Source organism: Chrysemys picta, unplaced genomic scaffold, assembly GCF_011386835.1.
Source record: "Chrysemys picta bellii isolate R12L10 unplaced genomic scaffold, ASM1138683v2 scaf80, whole genome shotgun sequence".
Classification (NCBI taxonomy): Eukaryota; Metazoa; Chordata; order Testudines; family Emydidae; genus Chrysemys; species Chrysemys picta.
In genome coordinates this window covers 110,001-117,500 of record NW_027052787.1, presented here as the reverse complement: position 1 = coordinate 117,500, position 7,500 = coordinate 110,001, and the positions used below count along the sequence as shown (strand labels likewise).

At 69.6% G+C, this 7,500-nt stretch overlaps 1 non-coding gene across 1 annotated transcript; it reads right to left on the bottom strand.

The window, feature by feature from the left end:
* Window positions 1-2,780: 2,780 nt before the first annotated feature.
* On the bottom strand, window positions 2,781-2,899 carry LOC135977930 (5S ribosomal RNA). The gene has a single exon (XR_010595351.1). It is a non-coding gene; the product is annotated as a 5S ribosomal RNA (ribosomal RNA).
* Window positions 2,900-7,500: the final 4,601 nt, after the last annotated feature.

The following is a 7,500-nucleotide window of genomic DNA, read 5'->3' as shown; positions in this document are numbered from 1 at the left end:
GTCCTCCCCCGAGGATAGGCTTAATAGTCGCCCCCCGGCCAGTCCGGGGGAGGCTTAATAGTCGTTCCAGGGGAGGCTTAATAGTCATCCCCCGGGCAGTCCGCGGGAGGCTTAATAGTCGTCCCCCGAGTGCTCCGGGGGGCAGGCTTAATAGTCGTTCCCCAGGCAGTCTGGGAGAGGCTTAAGAGTCATCCCCCGACAGTGTGGGTGTGGGTGTGGGCGGGGGGGAGGCTTAGCAGTCGTCCCCAGGGCGGTCCGGGGGTGGGGGGAGGCCTCAGAGTCGTCCCTCCGAGAGCCGTGTCGGCGGCGGTGGCGGGTGTCAGGCTTTACGTCCAGCCTCCGGAGGGTGAGCGTCCTCGGACGCGATGCAGCCGCCGCAGAGAGGCAGCCTCCGAGGCAGGGAGCGGAGCACCGAGGCTGGGGAGTGGGGAGCAGGAGCCGGGGGGGAGGTGGGGGGCGTTCAGGACAACAGGTCAACCCCCTGGAAGCGGCTGTCAAATGTTCAACGTCCCCACTCGGCCACCAGGTCAAGCCCCGGGAAGCGGCTGTAAAATTCTCAAAGTCCCCACCGGGACAATAGGTCAAGCCCTGGGAGGCGGCTGTCAAATGTTCAAAGTCCCCACCGGGACAACAGGTCAACCCCCGGGAAGCGGCTGTCAAATTTTCAAAGTCCCCGTTCGGCCACCAGGTCAACCCGCTGAATCTACTGGGTTGACCTGGCGGCCGTTTTGCTTTCCGGCCACCAGGTCAACCCATTGGTTTCGACGGGTTGACCTGGCGGCTGGTTTGCTTTCCGGCCACCAGGTCAACCCATTGGATTCGACGGGTTGACCTGGTGGCCGGTTTGCTTTCCGGCCCGGGTGTCACCCCACTCCGAGGGCAGCACGGCAGTGGTCTTGAGGACCACAGAGGGGGGCTTAATAGTCGAGACGGAGCAGGTCCGGGGGAGGCTTAATAGTCGCCCCCCGGCCAGTCCGGGGGAGGCTTAATAGTCGTCCCCCGAGGACTCCGGGGGCCAGGCTTAATAGTCGTCCCCCCCCGGGCGCTCCAGGGGGGAAAGCTTAATAGTCCTCCCCCGAGGACTCCGGGGGCAGGCTTAACAGTCGTCCGCCCCGGGCGCTCCAGGGGGAAAGCTTAATAGTCCTCCCCCGACAGTGTGTGTGTGTGTGTGTGGGAGGGAGGCTTAGCAGTCTTGCCCCGGGCGGTCCGGTGGGGGAGGCTTAGCAGTCGTCCCCAGGGCGGTCCGGGGGTGGGGGGGGGGGGGAGGCCTCACAGTCGTCCCTCGGAGAGCCGGGTCAGCGGCAGTGGTGGGTTTACGTCCAGCCTCCGGAGGGTGCGCGTCCTCGGAGGCGATGCAGGCGCCGCAGAGAGGCAGCCTCCGAGGCAGGGAGCGGAGCACCGAGGCTGGGGAGAGGGGAGCAGGAGCCGGGGGCTGGGGCTGGGGGTGGGGGGCGTTCAGGACAACCGGTCAAGCCCCGGGAAGCAGCTGTCAAATGTTCCAAGTCCCCACTCGGCCACCAGGTCCACCCCAGTCTAGCAATGGGGTTGACCTGGCTGACGGCCGGTTAGTATCAAGGTAAACTCACCGTCGTCCACAGGAGGGCAGCTCTCAGGCCGGCCGGCTGCGGCTGACTCTGGGGCGGCGCCCGGTCCCGGCAGCGAGGGGCGGGGGGCGCGGAGCGAGACGGGGCTAACCGGGGGGGGGCGCCTCCTGCGACTTTGGGGGCCGCGGGTCGTCAGTGGCGTGCAGGCCGGGCCTCTCCCGGGGGATTCGGGGGGGCGGTCCTGCGGGCCGGGCGCAGGGGGCTCGAGCGAGCCCGGGCCGGTCCGCCCCGGGGCCGGGGTCTCCGCCTGCGGCTCAGGGGGGCGCGGGTCGTCGGGGGAGGAAGCCCGGGGGAGCCGCACACCGGCCCGCCAGGCCAGGCCTGGCCTGGATGGCCGCGGGGGGATTCGGGGCGGTCCCGCGGGCCGGGGGCCGGGCGCAGGGGAGGCGGGGGGGCCGAGCGAGTCCGTCCCGGGCCCGGGGCCTCCCCCTGCGGCTTTGGGGTCCGTGGGTCCCCGCTGGAGGAAGCCACTGGGAGCTGGACACCCGCCGTCCGTCCCGCCAGGCCAGGCCTGGCCTGGGTGGCCGCGGGGGGATTCGGGGCGGTCCCGCGGGCCGGGGGCCGGGCGCAGGGGAGGCGGGGGGGCCGAGCGAGTCGGGCCCGGGCCCGGGGCCTCCCCCTGCGGCTTTGGGGTCCGTGGGTCCCCGCTGGAGGAAGCCGCTGGGCGCTGGACACCCGCCGTCCGTCCCGCCTGGCCAGGCCTGGCCTGGGTGGCCGCGGGGGGATTCGGGGCGGTCCCGCGGGCCGGCGGCCGGGCGCAGGGGGTCCGAGCGAGTCCGTCCCGGGCCCGGGGCCTCCCCCTGCGGCTTTGGGGTCCGTGGGTCCCCGCTGGAGGAAGCCGCTGGGCGCTGGACACCCGCCGTCCGTCCCGCCTGGCCAGGCCTGGCCTGGGTGGCCGCGGGGGGGGATTCGGGGCGGACCTGCGGGCCGGCGGCCGGGAGGGTCCGGGCCAGTCCGCCCCATGCCCGGGGTCTCCCCCAGCGGCTTCGGTGGCCCCGGGGGGGGTCCTCCGCGGAGGAAGCCGGGTGGGTGGGGAGCCGGACCCCAGGCGCCCAGACCCGTGACCTGCGGCCGCGACCTCCGACTCGGCAGGAGCGACGAGGGGCTTTCCGGCCCGTCCCCCCCTCTCCTTCCCCCCCAGAAAAGGAGAGAGAGCTGACTCGGACCGGGAAAAGCTGCCTACGGCACCTGGGATTCCCAGGCGGTCACCCATCCAAGTACTAGCCAGGCCCGGGACGGTTTACCTTCCGAGATCGGACGGGATCGGGGGCGTTCGGTCCGGTATGGCCGTAGGCACCCGGCCCCGCGCCTCCTCGCCCGCTTTCCCCTGCCGACGCCCGGGCCTGCCGCACGGTGAGCCCCGGTCGGACTGCCCCCCCCCCTGCGGCAGGGCCCCCGTCTCTCGCGGGCCCGGTCCTTTTTTCCTTTTCGAGCTCCGGGGCCCGGGCTGGCCGCCAGAGCCCCTCCGCCCGCCCTCCCCGGCGTCGGGGAAAATACTGTCCCGGACTTCCAGTGCGCCCGATCCTGTCAGCCGGGGGGTGGGGAGGGGCAGTCCCTCGCTGCGGCCGGGGAGGGTGAGCCCAGGGCGGCTTGCCTGCCGTGCGAGGCCCCTCTCGGCCACCAGGTCAACCCCGAGTCGAAAGGGCTGAAAAATTTTCAGAGTCCCCTCCCGGGCACCAGGTCAACCCGTGGAATCGGACGGGTTCACCTGCTGGCCGGTTCGCTTCCCGGGCACCAGGTCAACCCGTGGAATCGAAAGGGTTCACCTGCTGGCCGGTTTGCTTTCCGGCCACCAGGTCAACCCCTAGGGGTTTTAACGGGGGCACGCCCGGTGGCCTCTTTCCCGTCCGGTCACCAGGTCAACCCGGATCTCCCTCCTTCCCTGGGCGTCCCCTCCTCGGAGGCGTCAGGTTCCATTCCCCCCCCCCCCCCCAGACTTCCAGGGGCCCGATCCAGTCGGCCGGGAGGCAGTCCCTCGCTGCGGCCGGGGAGGGTGAGCCCAGGGCGGCCTGGTCCATGTCTCTAGTGGGCCCGATCCTTTTTTTTTTTTTCGAGCTCCGGGGCCAGGCCCGCCCGGGCAGCCCTCCTCGGAGGCGTGGGGCGATTTCCCCCCGCCCCCAGACTTCCAGGGGCCCGATCCTGTCGGCCGGGAGGCAGTCCCTCGCTGCGGCCGGGGAGGGTCAGCCCAGGGCGGCTTGCCTGCCGTGCGAGTCCCCTCTCGGCCACCAGGTCAACCCCGAGTCGAAAGGGCTGAAAAATTTTCTGAGTCCCCTCCCGGGCACCAGGTCAACCCGTGGAATCGAACGGGTTCACCTGCTGGCCGGTTCGCTTTCCGGCCACCAGGTCAACCCGTGGAATCGAAAGGGTTCACCTGCTGGCCGGTTCGCTTTCCGGCCACCAGGTCAACCCCTAGGTTTTAAGGGGGGGGGACGCCCGGTGGCCTCTTTCCCGTCCGGTCACCAGGTCAACCCGGATCTCCCTCCTTCCCTGGGCGCCCCCTCCTCGGAGGCGTCAGGTTCCATTCTTTTTTCCAGACTTCCAGGGGCCCGATCCAGTCGGCCGGGTGGCAGTCCCTCGCTGCGGCCGGGGAGGGTGAGCCCAGGGCGGCTTGCCTGCCGTGCGAGTCCCCTCTCGGCCACCAGGTCAACCCCGAGTCGAAAGGGCTGAAAAATTTTCAGAGTCCCCTCCCGGGCACCAGGTCAACCCGTGGAATCGAACGGGTTCACCTGCTGGCCGGTTCGCTTCCCGGGCACCAGGTCAACCCGTGGAATCGAAAGGGTTCACCTGCTGGCCGGTTCGCTTTCCGGCCACCAGGTCAACCCCTAGGTTTTAAGGGGGGGGACGCCCGGTGGCCTCTTTCCCGTCCGGTCACCAGGTCAACCCGGATCTCCCTCCTTCCCTGGGCGCCCCCTCCTCGGAGGCGTCAGGTTCCAGTCTTTTTTCCAGACTTCCAGGGGCCCGATCCAGTCGGCCGGGAGGCAGTCCCTCGCTGCGGCCGGGGAGGGTGAGCCCAGGGCGGCCTGGTCCATGTCTCTAGTGGGCCCGATCCTTTTTTTTTTTTTCGAGCTCCGGGGCCAGGCCCGCCCGGGCAGCCCTCCTCGGAGGCGTGGGGCGATTTCCCCCCGCCCCCAGACTTCCAGGGGCCCGATCCTGTCGGCCGGGAGGCAGTCCCTCGCTGCGGCCGGGGAGGGTCAGCCCAGGGCGGCTTGCCTGCCGTGCGAGTCCCCTCTCGGCCACCAGGTCAACCCCGAGTCGAAAGGGCTGAAAAATTTTCAGAGTCCCCTCCCGGGCACCAGGTCAACCCGTGGAATCGAACGGGTTCACCTGCTGGCCGGTTCGCTTTCCGGCCACCAGGTCAACCCGTGGAATCGAAAGGGTTCACCTGCTGGCCGGTTCGCTTTCCGGCCACCAGGTCAACCCCTAGGTTTTAAGGGGGGGGGACGCCCGGTGGCCTCTTTCCCGTCCGGTCACCAGGTCAACCCGGATCTCCCTCCTTCCCTGGGCGCCCCCTCCTCGGAGGCGTCAGGTTCCATTCTTTTTTCCAGACTTCCAGGGGCCCGATCCAGTCGGCCGGGTGGCAGTCCCTCGCTGCGGCCGGGGAGGGTGAGCCCAGGGCGGCTTGCCTGCCGTGCGAGTCCCCTCTCGGCCACCAGGTCAACCCCGAGTCGAAAGGGCTGAAAAATTTTCAGAGTCCCCTCCCGGGCACCAGGTCAACCCGTGGAATCGAACGGGTTCACCTGCTGGCCGGTTCGCTTCCCGGGCACCAGGTCAACCCGTGGAATCGAAAGGGTTCACCTGCTGGCCGGTTCGCTTTCCGGCCACCAGGTCAACCCCTAGGTTTTAAGGGGGGGGACGCCCGGTGGCCTCTTTCCCGTCCGGTCACCAGGTCAACCCGGATCTCCCTCCTTCCCTGGGCGCCCCCTCCTCGGAGGCGTCAGGTTCCAGTCTTTTTTCCAGACTTCCAGGGGCCCGATCCAGTCGGCCGGGAGGCAGTCCCTCGCTGCGGCCGGGGAGGGTGAGCCCAGGGCGGCCTGGTCCATGTCTCTAGTGGGCCCGATCCTTTTTTTTTTTTTCGAGCTCCGGGGCCAGGCCCGCCCGGGCAGCCCTCCTCGGAGGCGTGGGGCGATTTCCCCCCCCCCCAGACTTCCAGGGGCCCGATCCTGTCGGCCGGGAGGCAGTCCCTCGCTGCGGCCGGGGAGGGTCAGCCCAGGGCGGCTTGCCTGCCGTGCGAGTCCCCTCTCGGCCACCAGGTCAACCCCGAGTCGAAAGGGCTGAAAAATTTTCAGAGTCCCCTCCCGGGCACCAGGTCAACCCGTGGAATCGAACGGGTTCACCTGCTGGCCGGTTCGCTTCCCGGGCACCAGGTCAACCCGTGGAATCGAAAGGGTTCACCTGCTGGCCGGTTCGCTTTCCGGCCACCAGGTCAACCCCTAGGTTTTAAGGGGGGGGACGCCCGGTGGCCTCTTTCCCGTCCGGTCACCAGGTCAACCCGGATCTCCCTCCTTCCCTGGGCGCCCCCTCCTCGGAGGCGTCAGGTTCCAGTCTTTTTTCCAGACTTCCAGGGGCCCGATCCAGTCGGCCGGGAGGCAGTCCCTCGCTGCGGCCGGGGAGGGTGAGCCCAGGGCGGCCTGGTCCATGTCTCTAGTGGGCCCGATCCTTTTTTTTTTTTTCGAGCTCCGGGGCCAGGCCCGCCCGGGCAGCCCTCCTCGGAGGCGTGGGGCGATTTCCCCCCCCCACCCCCAGACTTCCAGGGGCCCGATCCTGTCGGCCGGGAGGCAGTCCCTCGCTGCGGCCGGGGAGGGTCAGCCCAGGGCGGCCTGCTTGGCGGCCGGGTCCATGTCTCTAGTGGGTGGGCCCGATCCTTTTTTTCCCTTTTCCGGCTCCGGGGCCCGGGGTGCTCGGGTAGCCCTCCGCGGTGGCGTCGGCCAATTTTTTTTAAAATCAGACTTCCGTGGGCCCGATCCTGACGGCCGGGAGGCAGTCCCTCGCCGCGTCCGGGGACGGCGAGACGCTCGGCCACCGGGTCAACCCGGAGGAAGCGGGCTGGGGGAAAAAAAAAAAAAAAAAAGTTTTCCAAGTCCGAAAAATTTTCAAAGTCCCCTCTCGGCCACCAGGTCAACCCCTTTGGAGCGAATGGGTTGACCTGACGGCCGGTCGTCTCGCGGATGTCCGGAAGGGGTCGCCCCACGCCGTCTCGGCCGACCGAGGGAACCACGAGGTGGCGCCCGGTTCCAGTTTCGTACCGCCGAAGGCGGGGCTTTGGCTTTTTCGACCTGCCTTTCGAGGATTGTGTGAGGAGATTTCTGAGGACAGGTTTTTCAGAGCCTGTGAGAACCGGAGCTCAGCCTAGGGGATCAATCCGAGTATTGTACCCGACCCTGCCCGGCGTGGGAGGGGGGGAGCGGGCCCGTTTGAGGGCGGAGGCCAGCACCCGGCCCTCCGCCGAGACGGCCCGCTTTTCCCGGCTCTTAGCTCACGGGCCCCGCAGCGGCCGGGAGCCGAGCTCCGAGTGTCGGCGCCCCCCGGAGGGAGGGGGGGCCCGCTCCTCTCGCGCCCGCCGATCGATGTGGCGCTGACGTTCGCGACGGGAAGGGCCCTTCGCGGGCCGGCACCCCAACCGCGGGGCCGTCCGGTGTTCAGGCGGATGGGGACCCTCTTCCTTTTCGCGTGCACGGATCCAGGGACCGATGGGGACTTCCCTCCTCGGGGCGGCCCGGGCACCTGCCCGGCCCTCCGTGCGTGGGGCCGTCTGGCCGAGATCTCCGCCGTGCGAGGTCGAGCGGTTCCGGCAGACCACCCAGGGGTCCGAAAAACCCAGGGAGCCGTGAGGCTCAGCAGGGCCAAACACGGTCGCGAGAGCGAGCAGGGGCGCGCTGCGGTCCCCCCCCGACAGGAC